The following is a 19,583-nucleotide window of genomic DNA, read 5'->3' as shown; positions in this document are numbered from 1 at the left end:
AATCCAGATGCCTCTAATCCCACTGTCTGGCAGACGTGCTCATTTCTCATTAGAAAAGAATGGCCACTAAATGAAGTCAGCGTCATGGCAGCCTGAGACATCTGTCATTTTTGTCCCCTTCAAAAAATTAACGTCAGCATCTGTTGATGACCAAAGTGCCTCTGTGGGACTTGAAGGACCCAAGGGATGCAGGAGCAGTCCTGCCTCTGCGTGTGTCAGGTAGCAGGCAGACAGATCTCCCCATGGGTTGCAGAGTCTGCGAATGGCCCCAGCCCCTCACAGCCATGGTCTGGGAGAATGCAGAATGCTAACTTGGCCAGACACCCCAGGATAGGAGGGTCTTTGGACAAGTCCAGGTTTCAGAGAAGCGCCCAGTATTCCACTGGAGAAAAAAATAAGTGAATGAATACAAGTTTCGAAGTATTTGAGAGGGTAAGAGGAACTTTGCCAGCATCACCCTTACCCTCAAGGCAGCACAGCTTGAGCTGGAGGAGGTTGTGAGTGAGTGCCTGGCTTCCCCAGCTAGGGACAGTTAGAAACTCCAGGAAAATCCAAAGCCATGTAAGAAAATCAGGTACACATGTAAGGCTGTTTAAAACATGTCATACTTTGAATAGTAATTGAAGGAATATAAGAAAAGATAATTATTTTTGACTTTGACTTAAGAACAGTCTCTTGGAGGTGACCCAGCAGTTAATGAGCTTGGACTTAAAATGAAGACAACGGAACCCCGCCATCTTCTGAAGCTCCGAGGAGGACAGCACTTACTACGCACCATCATTCAGATGCTATTTTGCTGGGTTTTCCACTTTGAAAATGAAGCTGTAGATAAACCATGAAGAAAGTACAGCTACAAATAGAAATAAATGCCACTAACTTGGTAATGTAAAAATAAAGAAAAAACTGACAAAATCTTGGAGGCATTTTTGGAGGAAGCGAGGAGACCAGAAAAGTATTGGCTAGAATGGAGAAATAGGGAGACAGGATTTAGATGAATTGCAATAAAGCACAGACGTTCAAATATATATATTTAAAGTTATGGCATGGAAAAACAAAGGACAGATAATAGCATAACAATCAGATACACCTGCCAGAAGGGGAAGGGGAGCTGTGGTGGGCAGTAAGAGAGGTCCCTTCGTGTAGCGGCGAGTCTGATGTTCAAAAGTGCGTGAGCACCAAACGACCACATGACTCACTCATGAGATTTTTAAGTAATTATATAAAATTCTTTAAATAACTCGTAACTGCCTGTGTTTAAAGTATTTTAATGATATCAACAAATTTGAGCAAACATTCCAAGCACAAATAATTCAATGCACTTTAGATGTCAGATTGAGACACTGGCTTGAAATTGGGGGGGACAAAGTAATTTTTTTGTGGTTGCATAAAATGTGTAGTTTTAATATTGCTAAAATCTGTGTTCTATAATTATGCTAATAAATATGATGGTAACTTGGTCATCCTAATCAGAGCATTAAACTCCTACAGGTGCTATCTGATCCATAAGTATATTTTTTTAAATCCAGTTCAGGATTTGGGAGATGGAAGGTTTTTTCTGATGTGTTGATGTGAGGTATTGTTAGACTGATGTATATTCAAAGCAGAGCTGAGCAGGTCTTTGAGAAGCTCATACCCTGGCTCTGTTCCTTCCCTTCTGTGTGATTTGGGCCAAGTAGGTCATCTCCTTTGACCTTAGTTTCCCTACCTGTAAAAACGGAATAATATCAGTTCTTCTTTGGTAGTGATTGTGACAATAAAATGAGCCAGTGAACCTAAAATTATTGGAAGCTTTCTTGACACATAATGAGCACGATTAGTGGGTTAGGATCATCATCCTAAAGAAGGAAAGAGACTTTAGGCGTCTAAGGTGGGAACACAATAAAGATATGGAGGGCAGTGGTCTGTGTTGTGGACCACTATAGTGGTGTCTCAGGTGAACTTTTCCCTCTGGATTCTAGTATGTATCAGAAAGAAAGACAGAAAGAAAAAGAGAGAGAGAGAGAGATAAGACACAGAGACGGACACAGGAATTTAAAAATTAAGAGTAATTTTTTCTAAAATCTGAAAAGAATGGAATAAAAATTATACCATTTTATGCCGCAGACTAGGAGAAGTAGCCATTCTCCATTCTGTCACCCAGCCCAATTAAAAGATTCATACAATGAAGCCACTAGATAGTGGCGATGGGATTCTGTGGTCTGTGGAGTGGCAAGACTACGTACCGGACAGGTCAGTTTGAAAGAACGTGATGTCCTACAAGCAGGACTGCATTTTGTGCAAAGGCACAAAGGGTGCCAGAGGGTAGATGTTCCCTTTCTCTGTCTTACCCATCCTCTAACCCCGTGGCTATCTCTCTGAAACAGGCACACTTTTTCTGGAAACTGATGGCCCAAAATGCACCAATTGCTCCAGAAACCACATGTTGGAATTTCTCCCCAAAGGACAGTTCTCCAGGTCCCCAAAGTAGCTCAGGAAACTTACAGGGTGAAATGTTTTCTTTTATCTGAGTTTATCAAGTTCCCTCTCTAAACTCATCCATGAGTTAAAATCCATGGCATCCAGCATATCTTAGGTTCTAATATCAGACAAGTCCAGAAAAGAAACCTCTGTACATCAGGGAGAGAGAAGTTGTGAGAATATTCCTGTGTGGTAGTTCTGTAGGTTTACTTCCAGAAAACGGTTGGTGATTCTAAACATTTTGTAACTACCAGAACCCCCAGCTTGCTGCCATATCACAATTAACTTCGATGATGTACTTTCTTTCACTACAAACTTCAAATGAAATTTAATAGTCAACTCAAATGTATTTCACTGATCAAGAAAACTAAGGTTAAATTAGCATGGATTTGGGTCACTCTCCAAGACAAGAGAGTTTTACATTTGTTTAAAATGCCCACATTTCAAATAAAACTCCAAATTTCCTTTTGCAGTTAGGTCCTGACTAAAAATGCAAAGCTCTTAAGCATAGAGACCATAAAATGTCCTTGTCTTAACCTTCCTTCAGAACTGCAATATAAACATTTCTTAAATTTATAAAACCATTGAGGATTTTTATTGGTCACTTTAGAAATATTTTCCTTATACCTGAAACTAACGTGACTCTATATGTTAACTAATTGGAATTAAAATAGAAATTTAACAAGCCAAAAAGAAAGAAAGAAAAAAGGTATTTTTCTTAATAATTAGAAGGAAATAAAGGTTTAGGAAATTTCAAAACAAATGACTTTAATTTAAATCCCATCTGATTATATTTACCAAATTCCCTGTTTAATCTCTTTCTATACCATGTGGATAAATTTTATCTTGAAAAATAAGTTTAGATAATAAATCCTGAATAACATCTAAGGAAAATTCCAAGTATACCTTTAAACAGGGAGCCAACTCTCTTGATTCGACCCTGAAATCAGCAAACTTTTATCTTTGAGATTAATATTTTAGACTAGACTAAAAGTGATCATTTCTTTTTTAAAGTTTCTTGCCAAATTACCAAGTCTGAGCTGTGCATAAGTAGAGCAGTGATACTGTAGTGAAAAGTAGGCTTAAATGGAATAGGATTCTCTCCCAGCTCACAAGCAATCTTTGGAGAGTTCAAGAATCTGTAACATTCTGTTCATGCAATCTTTTGGGAAAGCTTCCTGTCCTAGTTAAGTTTCAGCATATTGTTGTCATGCAGAAACCAGCTTTGACTCCCCTGTCACTGGGCAACCAAAGAACTGGCCATCTGGACTTCTGGTTTGATAAAAACTTTGAGGGAGCCAGAAAAATCCTGCCAAGTAAAAGAACATAGCTCAAAAGGAACTCGGAAGAATTCTCAAAGACATGTTACATTCGAACTTTGTTGTATAAACAACTTGGACTTCTCACACACTTAGACACACATGCTTAAGATTCCAATAGAAGGGCCTGGATTCAACAATGAAACGTGGTGATTTGGGAGACGTCCTATTCTGGGCACCGTTTTTCAGTGTGAAAGGGGAGCTATGAGTTGTTACACTGGGAGCACTGGAGGCTAGGACAGCCCCTGACAGATCCGATGGTGCAGTCATCCTGGTGATAATGAAAGGAGAAGTAAGAGATGTTCTTTTGGCTAAATAAATCCATGGAAGGATAAAAAGCATTGATGGCTGACTCGTGATTTCAGTCATAGATGCTCTTCCAAGTTACCTCTAAAAATAACACAATCCTATGAGCTAATAATTTCATCCATCATAAATTGTGACCCCTTTTCCAAACCTGAAAATGGCCTCAAAAGAAAATCACTGGCAAGAAGATTTATTTGGATCCCACTCGATGTGGTAGGACCTGATCCCCGCCAAATGGGTAATCACAAGTATAATCCTGACAACATGAACTGCACATTTCCAAAAGCAAAGTATTATCTCTAAACAGTTGAAAGCAAGTTAAATCTCAATATTCCCAAGGAACAAGTAATCCTGAACAAACTTTCAGACGTGTTATTATTTAGCATTTGGTGTCACTGCTATAGAATACTTGGAGGAACACAAAAATGATTTTTTAGTCTTCCACTCAAAGAATCCATGCAAGAAGGAGACTGAAATTTTCCCAAGAAGGGGATGGGTAAGGTCTTTGCTCTGTGAAGGATGTGGAAGAGTCCTGACCCAGCAAGGGAATGAAACCTCAGAGACTGACAGAGAGGAGGAGTAGCAGGATCCAAGGGGGCTTGAACTCATCCCCCTCCCTCTCCCCTCCAACAGCCGTCAGTTTGTCCTCTGTTTTTATAAGTTTAATGCTGCTTTTTGCTTACTCATTCATTTGTCTGGTCTCGTAGATTCCACATATGAGTGAAATTATATATTATTTGTTTTTTCTGACCTATTGCACTCCATTTAATACCATGTACTCCATGTAATATGTCATTGCAAATGACACAATCTCGTCCCCTTTTTATGGCTATATAATATTTGCATATGTGCTCATGTGTGTGTACACCACATCTTCCTCATCCCTTCATCTGTCAACAGACGCTTAGGTTGTTTACATGTCTTGACTATTGTAAATAGTGCTGCAGTAAACATAAGGGTGTATATATCTTTTTGAATTACTGTTCTTGTTTTCTTTGGATAAATACCCACCAGTGGTATTATGGGATTATATAGTATCTCTATTTTAATTTTTTGAGGAATCTCCATACTGTTTTCCACAGTGGCTGCACCATCCTGCACTCCCACCAACAGTCCTCAAGCATTTTTTTCTCCACATCCTTGCCAATACTTGTTATTTCTGTCTTTTTGGTTTTAGCTATTCAGACTGGTGGGAAGTGATAGCCCATCGTGGTTTTGATTTGCATATCCCTGATGATTAGACATGATATTTTTCAAGTGCTGAATGAAAAGAACCATCAATCCAGAATTCTGTATGAAACAAAAATGTCCTTTAAGAATAAGGGGAAATCAAGATGTTTTCAGATGAAGGAAAACTACCAACAGACCTACTCTAGAAGAATAGCTAATTAATCAATTAATTAGTTAATTGATTAAAAGAATAGCTAAAGAATTTATTAAAACAAAAAGTAAATGATAAGGAATCTAGGGCCGTCAGGAATTTTAAAAAGATAATAGGGTAAAAATGTGGATAAACACAAGAGATGTTTCTTTTCCTTGAGTTTTTAACTTATGTTTGATGGTTGAAACAAAAATTTAACACTGTCCGATGTGTTACTCAGTAACGTGTAGGGAATACTTAAGACATTTATATTATGAATGGGGGAAAGTAAGAGGATGTATAAGGAGGTGAAATTTCTCCCATACTTCACTCAAACTGGTACAACCATCCAGAACTTAATTGACAGTTCCTTAAAACAGCAAACATGCAGAACATATTATGCAGCAGTTACAGTATTTGACATATATTCCAGAGGAAAAAAAAAATTATGCTCATGTAAAAACCTCTACACAAGTGTTTGCAGCAGCTTTAATCTGCAATAGTCAAAACAGAATAATCCAAAATGCTTCATGACAGGTGAATGATCCCATGCACTGTGGTACAGCCGTACCACGGAATACTACTTAGCAGTAAAAGGAATGGAGTATTGATAACATGCAACAACTTGTCTGAATCTCAAGGGCATTATGCCGAGTGAAAAACAAAAGCCAATCATAAAATATCATAAGTTGTATATTTCAATGTAGGCAACATTTGCAGAGTGACAAAATTATCTATGTGGAGAAATCAGTTAGTAGCTGCCAGGGGTTAGGGCTTGTGGTGGGAGCTAGAAAGGGGTTAAGTGCGACTCTGAAGTGGTTACAGAAGGGAGATCTTTGTGAGGGAATAGGTGTATGTCTTTACTGAGGTGGTGGTTACACAAATCGGCCCAGTGGAACAGAACTACACAAGCATTGTGCTAATTTCCAACCCTGGTTTTTACATTGTTTGCCAGTTCCTTAAAGTGTGCCCATTGGGAGAAAATATACCTTCTCTGTACTATCTTTTCATCTTCCTGTAAATCTATAATAACTTCAAGATAAAATGTACAGGGGCGCCTGGGTGGCTTAGTGGGTTAAGCCTCTGCCTTTGGCTAAGGTCATGATCTCAGGTTCCTGAGATCAAACCCCTCATTGGGCTCTCTGCTCAGCAGGGAGCCTACTTCCCCCCCCCCCGCCTGCCTCTCTGCTGCTTGTGACCTCTCTCTCTGTCAAATAAATAAATAAAATATTTTTTAAAAATATATAAAAATGTATAAACAAATCCAGAAAGAGGGCTCCCTGGGGCAACTTCTTGCTGAATTTTATCTCAGAGTAGGAATGCATACATGCTCGCTGTTCTGTCAGCTCTTGATTACTGTGCATACTCTAGTATCTTTCACAACGATCCTACATTTCCCCCGATTGCTTATTTTGCACAATTTACCTTCCTTTTTGCTGCTTCACTCCTGTTAATGTAAGGTTCCTTCGACCCCTGCCAACTTTTAATTCTTTTTAGAAGATGAACATTTTGCTCATTTCTCTCTTCCAGCACAGAACATGTATTTTTCTAGTGTTTCAGTTAAGACAGAACAGTTTGGCCCAGTTTCCCTAACAGTACTAAGCCACTGGCTCTTTTTTAATATTGCCTCCATAAAGGAATTTTTAAAAAGATATTTATTTGTTTATTTATTTGAAAGTGAGAGCATGCATTTACAAGAGAGAAAGTATGGGGGGTGGGGGCAGATTGAGCAGGGAGCCCGATGTGGGGCTCAATTCCAGGACCCTGGGATCATGAGCTGAGCTGAAGGCAGATGCTTAGTGACTGAGTCACCCAGGAATCCCTCCATAAAAGCATTAAGAAAGAAACTGTATCTACGAATAGAACTACCCTATGATCCAGCAATTGCACTACTATGTATTTACCCAAAGGATACAAAAATATAGATTCAAAGGGGGACATGGACCCCAATGTTAGTAGCAGTATTATCAGTGATGACCAAACTATAGAGAAAGCCCAAATGTCCACTGACTATTGAATGGATAGAGAAGAAGAGGTATATGTACACACAACAGAATACTATGCAGCCATCAAAAATGAAATCTTGCTATTTGCAATGACGTGGATGAACTAGAGTTTTTTATGCTAACTGAAGTAAGTCAATCAGAGAAAGACAAATGCAGATATGATCTCACTCATATGTGGAATTTAGAAAACAGATAAACATATGGGAAGGGGGTTAAGAAAACAAGGAGAGAAGGAAACAAACCATAAGAGGATCTTTATATATAGAGAACAACCCGAGGGTTGATAGATGGGAGGTAGGGGGGATGGACTAGATAGGTGATAGGTATTAAGGAGAGTGCTTGTTGTGGTAAGCATTGGGTGCTGTATGGAAGTGATAGATCATTAAATTCTACTCCTGAAACAAATATTGCACTTTATGTTAACTAGCTAAAATTTAAAAAAAAATCCTGAACATAAGTTCACAAATATAGTCACATATTTTTTAAGAGGCCTTATGATTTTGGCTTTTACATTTAGATCTATATTTTATCAGTCATCAGTGTGTGTGTGTGTGTGAGTGTGGTGTGTGACTTGAAAAAGACGATCAAAGTACATTTTTGCAATATGGGCTATCCAGTCGTTCCGCACCATTCGTTGAAAAAACTTTCCTTCCCCCATAAAATCGCATTGACACCTTTAAATAAAAGAAAATAAAATAGATTTAAAAATTGTATCATTTAAATAGACTTGAATAGCATAAAAATCTTTAACATTAAATTTTTCCATTGTCTCTATATACCTGTAAATTAACCACTAATAATGTATGAACACACGTGTGTATATGTTTGTATTTATACATACACAGTTGTATGTATACAGAACACATATGCAAATTAATACAGATTAACGTGGCCTGCAGGGAAAATATAGTTCATTAACATTGAGGAAATATAAAGTAAAAGTGTTATCTGAATAATGATGCTAATCAAAAATGTACCTTATTTTGAAAGGTACATGTAGTAGGTCAGCATCCAAGATAGTCAAGCTCATGGCCAAGGGAAGAAAATAATATGCAAATTATTAGTTATCACTCTAACATGTCAAAATATTACTTCATGAGAACCAACTCCACAATTAGTTCTTAGCTCTCTACCAAAGAGAAAATCAAATCCCCTAAAAATTAAATTTCTAAAATTAAAGCCCTCCTAAACTTTTTCATATGGCATAGTTTCCTTAGTTGTCAGTAGTCCACTGAAAATACTGCTTTCGGGGAGGACAGTGCCAAGTGCATTGAACAGGAAGCCATACATCACTCATCATACCCACAACTTTAGTCATGATGGCAAGTTCTAATGCAATCATCTCAAAACGCTCTTTACTCTTTTTATGTTTTTTCCACAACTGTCTTGTCAGGAAAGATAAATGGGATTAATTTTAAATTTTTGGAATGATGTATTGTCTTTAGGATTGCTTTGGAAATCTCTTTGCCCCTAAATATCGAAGGTAATGTGAAGTAATTGGAGGTAATTTGACTAATGTGAAATATGACTGCATTCAGGGAAAAAAAAAAACAAAACCTTGAAAATATATCTTACCTGAATGGGTACAAACATTTCAATGATGATAATAGAGTTAAGTAATTATGTATATAGCTACAGTCATAAAGGAGAAATGCAGAAGAATGGGAAACCCCACACCATCTTAATAAAAACAGATGAGGACAGAACAGAGTGTAATACTTCATGGACATTTGTTTTGTTAATCAGCACATTCCAAAGAATATACCTCTGTCAAAAGAGGGCTGAATGAAACACAGGAAAATTGTAGGGTCTCCTGTCTGGCTCATTTGGAAGAGCATGTGACTCTTAATCTCAGGCCCCATGTTGGGTGCAGATCGCTTAAATAAATAAATAAATAGACTTTAAAAATACAAACACAAGAAAATTATATATGTGATATGTTTAAAAAAACCAACAACAATAGTGTTTTATAAAGTAAAATCACATCCATTCTTCCTATTTCAGACTCCCTGACCCAAAGAAAATAAAATAGATAGGAATCTAAATAGTTTACTCACTGGAAGTTCAAATTCACCAGTTTGCTGTGTCCAAGACAAAGAAATAATGGAGATACCATGAATGAGAACCTGTTTCTGCGTTCAAATTGCCAAGTACCTAGTTACCTGATAAATGAAGAAAAGAAATGCAGATAATCAAAAAACTGCTATAATTTCTCTGACATTTATGCCAATTCTCCCCAAATTAATGGTTTTTCTCTGTAGAGTGAGTTTTGACCAAATCCCAGTTCAAGTGTCTCTCGTGGATCTTGTATGTGTTTAAAAATTTATTTGTTCATATGGAAAATATTCTAAGATTTAAAATATATCTATTAGGGAATTCTATCTTGGGCTTACATACTAAGCCAAACTTGTCATTTCTAGAGGAGTATCTAACTTGGGAATTTTCTGCTTCAAACTATTCTATGTTTATTTACTGTTTTACTGGTCTGTGCAGAGCTCTGTAAGGACTCCGGAAACACCTGTATTCACACTGACCGCTGCTGTGAGCAGAGGGGAGATGAGAGAAGAGACAGGCGCTTCACTTTGAGTCTTCTCCCACGCTCTTTCTCTCCGCCCCTCTCTCCGTTTAGGGACAAGGGGGGCTGATGGCTAGAGGGACAGCACAGAAACAGATCGGAGTCAAGAAGAAACTCTCTGAGAACAATAGCTTTCAATTCATAGGCATGTATATGGATAATCTCCTAGAGTCACTGTCTTCATCTTAGAATCTTTTTTGTTTGTCTGTTTGTTTTTAAGTTTTTATTTTAATTCCCATTAAAATGTTATATTCGTTTCAGAGGTACTGATACTTAGAGTCTTATACTGTGTTCTAGAGAGAGAGTGTCTACCACTGAGGGAGGGTCAGGATTGCAGAAAGGCCTCCTGAGGTACAAGCACAGGGGGCGAAGGAATTTTAGGGTAGGGCATGAGAACTAGAACCGAATTTGTACGCCCTCGATCTCAAGCTCTGTTCATCCGTTCTGAAGAGAACGTTTAAAGGGATTGTAAATACTGGTCATTTTCCCTGAAAATGTCGTGCATCTATCAAAAGAAGTAACTGAAAAATGCACTAAAATATTGGTTACTTGCAACATACACTGAAAGTATGCGTGATATCATTAAAAATATTACTCAATTGTATTCAAAATATTTCTGTAGTACATAGTGTTCTTTAAACATTCTTTTAAGTACAGTTTTAAAGAAATCAATTTACCTGTCCACTTCTCAACGTCTTTCAAAATGTGCATGCTTCAACTCTGCACCATTGACTCTCTGACCCCTTCTCTTACTACCTGCATTTCTTCCCCTGAGCCACACCGTCTCTCTGCTTATTTCTCCAACATGCCACACATGCTCATGACTTAGGGTCTTGGCTTAGCTGTTCTGTGCATTTGGAACTCTCCTCCTAGAACGCCTCTCCTTTAAGTAGCTATTCAGTCATCACACACTCAGTAAGGTTTACCACTCGGTGTAGAAGTGCGGCCGTCCTCCCTCCAACGCCACCTTCTTGACCCACTGTCATGCCCTGCTCTACCTTTTTCCCCCCTTTTCCAATTTCACTCATCATTTACTTTTCTCCCTTATAAATATCTCATTCATTCGGTCTGTGTTTCTTTTTTCATCTCTGTTTTACCTCCTCCAGCTAAGTGGAAGCTCCGTGTGGAAGGGGTCTTTATGTCTCTTATTCACCGAGGTATCCCAGTTTTCCAGAATTCATGGTGCAGTGTAGGCACCTGTGATCAAAAAAGATTTACTGATTCAATGAGTGAGTGACTGAGTGACTCTCTCATTTATTCTGAATCTTACTCAAAATATTGGGATGTGTTAAGAAGGGAAATGATTTTCAATGAGAAACAAATCCTTTGCAGTTCAAGTTGTTTCAATTCTTTACTTTTGATAAAACCAAAGAACAATTAAAAAGACATTTACGAAAACAAGCTAAAGAATGCACAGGAGCATAGAGATTTTCCAGATTATTTTAGACCGAACAGGAGCAGAAATATTTAAGACCTCTGGCAAAGGAAAGAACATAGAAGGAAGCTATGGAGGACACTGGTAACCTGCTCACCAAATCCATTTCCCTTAAGGACACAGCTTGTTACTGAGACAATATCACTGAGCCCCAGCCAACTGAATGTTGGAGAAACTGATGTGCATTGCTTCCAGAACTAGTCCTTTAAAAACTCCTCCTTTGTGATTCTCTATGCCCATTGTCTAGCTAGTATTATCTTGAGTAATATAGGAATGTTCCTACTATGTTAAATAGGAAAAATTTTCTTTCAGGGACTAAAATGCTAGCATAGTGTAACATGAAGAATCCAGACAGAAGTCCGAGAATCCAGAAGATATAAAAGATGCTATTTCTTGCAATGCAAGATCACACACAGTGAAGATTTCAACTAATGTTTCTCATAGGCCTCCTCTCATCTTTAGAACTCGGCTGACATTTTTGTGATCAGAGCGAACGGCCGGATTATCTGAAAAACTTGCTTCAGAAAGAAATGAGACAGGAAATTCATGGTTGAAATGTGGAGGTCTTCATTGTACCACCATGGGACTATTTTTTAAAAGGATCTATGATTTTTTTTTTTGAAAATTCCTTCTTGAATTAGATTTGGCTTTCAGCAGACAATTGCTTACCTAAGCTCAGTCTCTAGCATTTAAGATTCTAATCATTTTATAAATCTAGTACACAAAGAAGCCCTCAATAATAATTTATTTTTAAGTTACAACAAGTTTTAACAAGACAAGTGACTAACAAATCTTCAGTTTAGTTAAAGTCTGTTAGACTCCAAAAACATTACCTTTATAAATCTGGTTCATCTGGAGCTTCAGAAGAGTTTTAAATGTATGAATTTTTTTTCTAAAAAGTCACCAATTCAAATATCCTAGAGCAGAAACATGAGTGAAACACAATTATTTATTTATTCATTTTAAAGATTTTATTTATTTGACAGAGAGATAGAGAGCACAAGTAGGCAGAGTGGCAGGCAGAGGTAGAGGGAGAAGCAGGCTCTCTACTAAGCAGGGAGCCTGATGTGGGACTTGATCCCAGGACTCTGGGATCATGACTTGAGCCAAAGGCAGCTGCTTAACCAACTGAGCCACCCAAGCGCCTCTGTAATTTATTTATTGTATTTATGTAATTAACATATTTACTTATACTTGCTGGTGTACAACTAGGAAATGGTCAAGAAGCTTATATATATTATCACATGCTTATGAGGAGGTTGAGATGATATTCTTAACTGACACTTCCACCTGGAGAATATCCTTGCCACCTAAAACAACAATATTCTCTTCAGAAAATTAAGGATGAATATTTTAAATATTGGCATGCAAGGCTTTGACACAGATCTGTCATTTTCCCATATTATATATCCCCATATTTGTTTTCTTTTTTATCATGTGAAAGGATAACTAATTCCATAAAGAAGTAATGGTTTACATCAGCAAAACAATAGTGAAAGAGAATGGCTCTGAATCTACAAGAATCTCTGCTTACAATGTCCCTCTTCCCTTCTAATCACTGTCACAAATTCAAATACTCCCACCTTTATAATCTCCCCTTTTTCCCTTCTTTACACATAATCACTCCTTCTTCTGTATTCCCTGAGAGGTTAGTTTGTACATCTAATTTAACATTAGATTACTAAATTATAATTATTTACTTAAATTTCTGACTTGTCTAACTAAATATGTGGAAATTAAAGAGCACACTGCTGAACAAACAGTAAGTCAAAGAAAAAATCAAAAGGGAGTAAAAAAAATTTCAAAACAAATAAGAATGGAAACACCACACATCAAAACCTATGAGATGCTACAAAAGCAGTTCCAAGAAGGAGGTTTATAGAGATAAAATCATATAGTAAGAAAATAGAACAGGGGCGCCTGGGTGGCTCAGTGGGTTAAAGCCTCTGCCTTCAGCTCAGGTCATAATCCCAGGGTCCTGGGATCGAGCCCCACATCAGGCTCTCTGCTCAGCGGGGAACCTGCTTCCCCCTCTCTCTCTTCCTGCCTCTCTGCCTACTTGTGATCTCTGTCTGTCAAATAAATAAATAAAATCTTTAAAGGAAAAAGAAAATAGAATAATCTCAAATAAACAATCTAACTTTATACCTCAAAGAATTAGAAAAGAGCAAAATAGGCCCAAAGTTAACAGAATAAGGGAAATAACAAAGATCGGAACAGAAATAAATGAAATAGACACTAGAAAGACAATAGAAAAGATCAACAAAACTAAGAGCTAGCTTTTCAAAAAGATAAACAAAATAGACCAGCTTTTAGCTAGCCTAAGAAAAATTAAAGAAGATTCATAACTAAAATAAAAAATGAAAGAGAAGACATTGCAACTGATACCAGAGATAGTCAAAGGGTCATAACAGACTAATATAAACAGCTGTGCTCCAACATTTGGATAACCTAGAAGAAATGGCCAAGATGGAATCATGAAGAAATAGAAAATATGAACAGATCAATAGTGAGTAAGGAGTTTGAATTATTAATCCAAAACAACACAAAAGCAGAAAACCCAGGAGCATAGGATTTCACTGCTAAATTCACCCAAATATTTAAAGAGCAATTAGTGCCAATCCTTCTCAAACTCTTCTAAAAAATTGAAGAGGAACAAACATTCACAAACTCCTTCTATGAGGCCAGCATTACTCTGATACCAAAACCAGATAAGGACACTACAAGAAAGGAAAGCAAACAATATCCCTGATGAAGAGATAGAAGAAAAATTCATCAAAATATTAGCAAAAAGCATTAAAAAATACATTGAAAAGATACACAAAGAAAGGTTTATCCCTGGGAGGCAAGAATAGTTCAATAAATGCAAATCAATAAATGTCACACACCTCATTAATAAACAAAAGATAATCATATGAACATCTCAATAGAAGCAGAAAAAGCATTTGACACAATGCAACATCCTCTTGGAATAAAAGCCCTCAACAAAATGGGAATAGAAGGAACATACCTTAACATAACAACAGCCATACTTGATGAGCCCACAACTAACACCACAGTCAGCGGTGAAAGATGGAAAGGTTTTCTTCTAGGGTCAGGAATAAGAGAAGCGTGCCCATTCTCCTTACTCTTATTCAGCATAGTCCTGGGAGTCCTGGCTAGGCAAATCAAACAAGAAAAAAAAAAAGAAAAAGTATCTAAATTAAAAAATAAGTCAAATTTATCTTTACAGACGATATGTTTTTATATACAAAAAATCTAAAGACTCCACCAGAAATCTATAAGTTCTAATTGACCAATTCAATAAAGCTGAAGGATACAAAACCAACATACTAAAGCCAGTTGCATTTTTATACACTAATAACAGAGTATTCTGAAAAGGGATAAAGAAAACTATCTCATTCACAATAGCATTAAAAACAATATAATACTTACAGCCAAATATAACCAAGAAAATGAAAGATCTGTAAACTGAAAACTGTAAGACTTTGATGAAAAAAAATCAAAGGTGACACAACAAATGGAAAGATATCCTATATTCATGGATAGAAAGAATATTGTTAAAATATTAAGTCATCTATACATTCAGTGCAATCCCTATCAAAATTTACGATACCATTAAAAAGAATACTATTAAAATTTGTAGAAACTCACCAAAGACTCTGAATAGCCAAAGCAATCCTGAGAAAGAACAAAGCTGGAGGCATCATCAAACTTCCTGATTTTAACTTATACCACAAACATACAGTGTGCTCACTTGTTCAACAAAAAGTATGCTTAAATTGGAATGACATGGAGAGAATTAGCATGGTCCTTGCACAAGCATGACACACAAATTCATTAAGTGTCCTGTACTATAAAGCTGTCATAATGAAAACAGTATGGTACTAGCTTAGAAGTAGACACAAAGACCGGTAGAACAGAATCTAGAGCAAACCCTCTCTTATGTGACCAACTAATATTTGACATGGAAGCCGAGAATATACAAGGAAAGGATCAAGGTTCTGAGAAAACTAATTAACTTCATTCAGAACCATGAAATTGGACCCCACCCTTGATCTGACCACCCCAAATCTCTAATTGAATTCCTTCTCCTCCACCATCCCTCCTGTGATATCTCATTACCCTGCCCTGCCCGTGGCAAGAATCTGTTGAGTCCTTTTAGCCAGAATCTTCCCTTATCCCTGATGTTTCTTCTACGTAATTTTCTCTATCCACTGACCCCAATCTACGTCTTGGGTATAAATCTCCATTTGTCCATGGTGTATTTAGAATTGAGCCCAGTTTTGAACTAGGTCTTTTTTCTCCTATTGCAATAGCTCCTGGATAAAATCTACTTTTACCACCTAAACTACTGTCCAGCCCTGATTTTCTTTAGTGGTAGATTAAAAGTAAAAAGATAGAAGGTGCCTGCATGGCTCAGTCAGTTAAGCATCTGCCATTGGCTCAGATCATGATCTCGGGGTCCTGTTGAATCCTGTTGAATCCCATGTCTGGATCCCTGTTCAATGGGGGAGTCTGCTTCTCCCTCTCCTGCTGCTGCTGCTGCTCTCTCTCTCTCTCTCTCTGTCAAAATAAATAAATAAATAAAATCTTTTAAAAAAAGGTAAAAAGATAGAAAATGTCATACTATGCAAATGCTAACCAAAAGGTAGTGAGGATATCTGTGTTAATATCAATTAACAAGTGACTTCAGAGCAAGGAAAATGATGAGAATTAAAAAATGATGAAAAGGTCAATCCGTCCATAATACACAACAATTTTTTTTTCCAATTTATTTATTTTCAGAAAAACAGTATTCATTATTTTTTCACCACACCCAGTGCTCCATGCAAGCTGTGCCCTCTATAATACCCACCACCTGGTACCCCAACCTCCCACCCCCCCCGCCACTTCAAACCCCTCAGATTGTTTTTCAGAGTCCATAGTCTCTCATGGTTCATCTCCCCTTCCAATTTACCCAAAAGCACATACCCTCCCCAATGTCCATAACCCTACCCCCCTTCTCCCAACCCCCCTCCCCCCAGCAACCCACAGTTTGTTTCATGAGATTAAGAGTCACTTATGGTTTGTCTCCCTCCCTATCCCATCTTGTTTCATGGATTCTTCTCCTACCCACTTAAGCCCCCATGTTGCATCACCACTTCCTCATATCAGGGAGATCATATGATAGTTGTCTTTCTCCGCTTGACTTATTTCGCTAAGCATGATACGCTCTAGTTCCATCCATGTTGTCGCAAATGGCAAGATTTCGTTTCTTTTGATGGCTGCATAGTATTCCATTGTGTATATATACCACTTCTTCTTTATCCATTCATCTGTTGATGGACATCTAGGTTCTTTCCATAGTTTGGCTATTGTGGACATTGCTGCTATAAACATTCGGGTGCACGTGCCCCTTTGGATCACTACGTTTGTATCTTTAGGGTAAATTCCCAGTAGTGCAATTGCTGGGTCATAGGGCAGTTCTATTTTCAACATTTTGAGGAACCTCCATGCTGTTTTCCAGAGTGGTTGCACCAGCTTGCATTCCCACCAACAGTGTAGGAGGGTTCCCCTTTCTCCGCATCCTCGCCAGCATCTGTCATTTCCTGACTTGTTGATTTTAGCCATTCTGACTGGTGTGGTGATATCTCATTGTGGTTTTGATTTGTATTTCCCTGATGCCGAGTGATATGGAGCACTTTTTCATGTGTCTGTTGGCCATCTGGATGTCTTCTTTACAGAAACGTCTGTTCATGTCCTCTGCCCATTTCTTGATTGGATTATTTGTTCTTTGGGTGTTGAGTTTGTTAAGTTCTTTATAGATTTTGGACACTAGTCCTTTATCTGATATATCGTTTGCAAATATCTTCTCCCATTCTGTCAGTTGTCTTTTGGTTTTGTTAACTGTTTCCTTTGCTGTGCAAAAGCTTTTGATTTTGATGAAATCCCAAAAGTTCATTTTTGCCCTTGCTTCCCTTGCCTTTGGCAATGTTCCTAGGAAGATGTTGCTGAGGCTGAGGTCGAAGAGGTTGCTGCCTGTGTTCTCCTCAAGGATTTTGATGGATTCCTTTCTCACATTGAGGTCCTTAATCCATTTTGAATCTATTTTTGTGTGTGGTGTAAGGAAATGGTCCAATTTCATTTTTCTGCACGTGGCTGTCCAATTTTCCCAACACCATTTATTGAAGAGGCTGTCTTTTTTCCATTGGACATTCTTTCCTGCTTTGTCGAAGATTAGTTGACCATAGAGTTGAGGGTCTATTTCTGGGCTCTCTATTCTGTTCCATTGGTCTATGTGTCTGTTTTTGTGCCAGTACCATGCTGTCTTGATGATGACAGCTTAATACACAACAATTTAAAATGTGTCTTCAGGGCGCCTGGGTGGCGCAGTGGGTTGGGCTGCTGCCTTCGGCTCAGGTCATGGTCTCGGGGTCCTGGGATCGAGTCCCGCATCAGGCTCTCTGCTCGGCGGGGAGCCTGCTTCCTCATCTCTCTCTCTCTCTGCCTGCCTCTCTGCCTACTTGTGATCTCTCTCTCTGTCAAATAGATAAATAAAATCTTTAAAAAAAATAAATAAAATAAAATAAAATGTGTCTTCATCTGAAAATGGAACTTCAAAATATATAAAGCAAAATCAGCTTGAACTGAAAAGAAAAACAGAAATATCCACAATGACAGTTGCTGACTTTAACGCTTCTTTCTTGGTAATTGATACAAAAGGTAAACAGACAGCAAGGACGTAGAATATATTTTAAACTTCGATACCAACAAAATCAAAAACTTCTGTTCTGCAAAGACATTAAGAGAATGAAAATCAATAGCCTGAGAGACAACCATTGCAAATCCCACACCTCACCAAACATTTGCATCCAAAAGATATAAATAGCTTTCAAACGTCAGTAATAAGAAAAAAAAAAAAAAGAGTTTTTAAAATGGGCAAATGATTTGACAGATAGTTCACAAAAGGCATATGAATGTCAAACAAGTACATGGAAAGATGCTTCACATCATTTGTCACAGGATTAAGCATAATAAGAGTGGCAGTGCATCCTCAAAATGAAATAATGTTCAGTTGGCTACACTCTTTAAGTATTAGAATAACAAAATATGGAAAACCAGGAGAAGCTCTATGTCTTGCAGTAAAAATATTTACAACTTTCCTTTCACTTCATGTTGTAAAAAGGATGGAAATAATAGGAATGTCTTGGAATGTCTCAGTCGGGTTTTGAAATGAAAATATGTGAAATATATCATTGTGCTTTCTCCTATTTTATGTGTGTTTGTTACTGATATATTATTACCATCGCCAAAATAAAGATAGAATACAGTCTTAAAATGAGAATATGTGAAATATTATATCATTGTGCTTTCTCCTATTTTTATATATGTTTGTTGCCGATATATCTTTACCACCTCCGAAATAAAGATGGAATAGGAAATAAAGTCAAACGTGCGTTTTTCTCTATGCTGTTGAATAAAGAAGAGTACATTTAATATAACACAGAGTATGCAAAATCCAGAATCTGAGAATTCTAATAATTCCCAAATATTTCTGCTATTTAGATATGCAGAACACTTTTGCTAGGGAGAATTCATTCTCAATGTCTGACTTGGTTTAGATATTACTAAAGAATTTTTTCATCTTTAACACTCCACACTGGTATCTTGTACAAGAAAAGACACTTCTAGATAGAGTGTACAGTAGGTAAAAAAAAAAAATCTACAATGTAATCATCAATACATAAAATAATTCTGATACTAAAAGAGTCACCTTGTCTGTAGCATATAATTATTAACAATAACTAATATTCAACACATATTTTAGGCACTTTGGCAGATGCATGAAATTAATTATCTTCATGAATCATTTGAACACATGTATCACATAGACATATTTTTGTTATATCAATTTTATCTATGATAAAACTGAGTTTAAAGAGTGCTACCCAGAGTCATACAATTAGTAGAAATAGGGCCGTGAGCCCCTAAATATATATACAGAATACTTACCATCATACTCCCACTAATAGCAAATGCTTAGTGAATAGTAGGATTTTTAAAATCATTTAATTGATTTATATTCATTTTTTAAAAATCACTACTAAAATATCATTTACTTGGGTAAAATTTGGAAAAATGA

General features: G+C 37.2%; 1 non-coding gene across 1 annotated transcript; it reads left to right on the top strand.

Moving 5' to 3' along the window:
• Positions 1 to 15,214: 15,214 nt before the first annotated feature.
• Positions 15,215 to 15,317, top strand: LOC122890755. Its single transcript, XR_006381180.1, has one exon. It is a non-coding gene; the product is annotated as a U6 spliceosomal RNA (small nuclear RNA).
• Positions 15,318 to 19,583: the final 4,266 nt, after the last annotated feature.

The sequence above is a fragment of the Neovison vison genome, chromosome 11, assembly GCF_020171115.1.
Source record: "Neovison vison isolate M4711 chromosome 11, ASM_NN_V1, whole genome shotgun sequence".
NCBI lineage: Eukaryota > Metazoa > Chordata > Mammalia > Carnivora > Mustelidae > Neogale > Neogale vison.
The sequence above is the reverse complement of the archived record's forward strand: the minus strand, read 5'-3'. Positions and strand labels throughout refer to the sequence as shown.